We start from the raw sequence: 3,121 nt of genomic DNA on the forward strand, positions 1-3,121 counted from the left end.
GTGGGAGAGGGATAATTTAGGAGTTTTGGATTTGCAGAAACAAACTACTATACATAGAGCACAAGGAACTACATTCAGTATCTGCAATGAACTATAATGGAAAAGAATATGAAAGAGCATATACATATATAGTTAACATATAATCTCTTTGTTATAGACCAGAAACTAACACAACAACAACAACAACCAAAAGATATGAGATACATTGTGAGGATGGAATACACAGTTTTGAAAAAAAGAAGTGGTTCTGGTCTTGGGAAGTGAAAAGTATAGCCCCCACACAGGAGAGGGGACCCCACAGGGCTTGCTATCTCCTGATCCACGAAGACTACTCAAGTCCTCAAGGTCAGTCTGAACTGAGTGAGTGAGTGAACCAACGATTCAAGGGCAGGCAAAGCAGGTCTGAATCTGTTTTAGAATCAGTTGTCCTCTGCTATGCCAGGCTCTGTGCGAGCTTCTAAGTGGCCCCTCCACCTTGGCATGTGGTGGGCCATCAAGCTACCTTTTTCAGTTTTGCAGTTGTTCTCTATATATTCTTCAAGATCTTACTACATGCTGCTCAAGGCAAGGCAGAACACAGAAAAAATAATTTCCCTTTGCAAAGTTTACATTCCAAGATGAAAGACAGACAAGAAAGCAAGTTTTTTTTTAAATTTTTAAACAAAATATTTCACTGGAAGTGACCAGTACTCTGAAGAATTAAAATTGCCCTTAACTCAAACTGAAATAAACTGATTTGGGATGCAGTAACTACCCTCAATCAGAATCGAATAGAAAAGAGTGTGTGTTCTTCTTAGACCAAAGCACGAGGGGCTTCTTCTGCACTGCCCTCCCCACCCCCGCTTTTAGCTGGCCTGGCAAATCATCAACACACCTGCAGCTTGTTAGAACTCCGGGGGCCTCCGTCCCAAGGGAGCTAGCACGCAACGTCCCATAATCCTAAAGATGGTTCAGAAACCTAGGAACACTTCCCGGCATCTCAGGCATTATCTTCTAAAAACAAAATGTGGCTGCATGCCACTGCTTCCAAGATTTGTAAGTTGATTCACTGCTAATACTAGAGACAGACACTGCTTCCAAGACTAAAGAGAATTGGAACAGCCAAAGGATTTATTTACAAGAAAAGACAAATGATCTAGCACATGGTACCCCTGCTCTGGAATTCCTGAACCATCAGATTCCTGCATAACAGAGTACTGTTTCCCTGCTGGCCTGAGGACCCATTTCTAGCTCTCATTTGGTTCTGGTAGGCAGATCCAGAGACACTCAAGAGTGGGCAAGAATGCATGGGATGGCTGAGGAATATTTTGCATTACTAAGTATTCTTTGCTGGAGAAGACTTGAGAATCCCTTGGACTGCAAGGGGATCAAGTCATTCCTACAGGAAATCAATCCTGAATATTCACTGGAAAGACTGATGCTGAAGCTGAAGCTCCAATATTGTGGAACTTCCCTGACCAGGGATTGAACCCACACGTTTTTTTGGGGAAGCTCTGGATCTTAACCACTGGACCAACAGAGAAGTCCTACAGATTCTTTATATTAGCAACTGGGTCGACATGGAACACTGGAATGGAAAATTTTACAGTATTTCATAAGAATAGTCCATGACACTTCTTCACATTTTCAAAGTAATAAATCCTTTTTCATTGGTTTAAAGTATTTTCATTTTAATTTCTCTTCTATTATAATGCATAATTAGTAATTATATTAATAATTTATATTCTGTGATAAGTTATATTCTGACTTTCAGTTTAATAATTTTGAATATTCTAGAAGAAAAATATTTTTTAAAACACAAATGAGCAATTTTTAAATTATATTTTATATTCTGTGATAATTTATATTCTGCCTTTTAGTTTAAAACATAATTTTGAATATGATAGAAGAAAAATTTTTTTGAAAACATCCATGAAGAATAATTTTTTTTTTGAGCCTACAGCACCCAGTATTCCCAGGCGGTCTCCCATCCAAGTACTAACCAGGCCCGACTCTGCTTAGCTTCTGAGATTAGACAAGACGGGATGCGTTCAGGGTCGTATGGCCATAGATTAACTTTTTTTTAATTTTACAATTACTTTAATTTGTATTTCTGAGGCAAATACATTCTAAGTTTACTAACTTTGAATATAAATGTTCTCAAAGACCCTTTAGCTCTCTGAGTATGAGTCCAAGTTTTTTCTGGGGATGCCCGGCTCTTATTCCCTGCCTGGGGGGGGCCCTGACAAGCCTCTAGAGTCCAGCTCAGTCATCTCCTTATGTGCAAATAACCCCCAACTGCCCCCCCACCCTTCCCCCCAGCCCCAACCCCACTTATTGCCCAACCCTGACAAAGTCAAGTGTTCCTCCTCTACCCTCCTGTGGCAGTAGGGCATCCCCTGTTCAGGCAGGACGTACGTGGGAAGGGTTTGCCTGAAATATTGGGGAAGGAAGCATTATTGTTCAATGAATTGTCCTTCTTTTCATAGCCCCTTCCTCCTGTCTGCATGATATGCCAATCCCTCCTCCAGCCCCTACAAGGACTAGGAATGTTTCAGTCACCATTTGCCCATTTATTGAGCAATTATGTGCTTATTAGTATAATAAGCATGTTACAAACAATCACTTATTTTAATCATCCTAAAAGATTATTTTTCTTTTTAATATCCAAACAGTAAAGGCTCAGAGACAGATTCATATATTCATTTCTTTGATGAAACTTATCAAGACTCCTATGTAATGGTTGCTATTGGGTGCTAGAAATAAAATGAAGGAAGGAAGTATGTTACAGATAATTTAATGGTGATATGAAGTTGTGTGGTTGTGAAATGATGTCAATGGTGAGTGATTGAGCCCAGCATATCCAGCAGAGGTGGTCAGGCTTTAATCTCTGAGTGTTCAGCCATGTACTAAAATCCACTCCCACCCCCAGGTGAGTCTGCAAATATAAGCAGAGTTTTCCAAACATCTGTGGGACTCTGGAACCAAATTTATATTTAACCACAAAAATGCATTTTTATTATCATTCAAAGGAAGTCACTGATGGCCAAGGAGGGAAAGCAGACATCAGCCATCAATAGAGAATTCCATGAAGACTCTTGCCCCTGACTCTTGGAGGACTTCTGTGGCAAGACTGCCACAA

At 40.1% G+C, this 3,121-nt stretch overlaps 1 pseudogene; it reads right to left on the reverse strand.

The window, feature by feature from the left end:
* Positions 1-1,933: 1,933 nt before the first annotated feature.
* Positions 1,934-2,052, reverse strand: LOC133250149 (5S ribosomal RNA; annotated as a pseudogene).
* Between the last annotated feature and the right edge of the window lie 1,069 nt (positions 2,053-3,121).

The sequence above is a fragment of the Bos javanicus genome, chromosome 6 (genome assembly GCF_032452875.1).
Source record: "Bos javanicus breed banteng chromosome 6, ARS-OSU_banteng_1.0, whole genome shotgun sequence".
In the NCBI taxonomy this organism is placed as follows: Eukaryota; Metazoa; Chordata; class Mammalia; order Artiodactyla; family Bovidae; genus Bos; species Bos javanicus.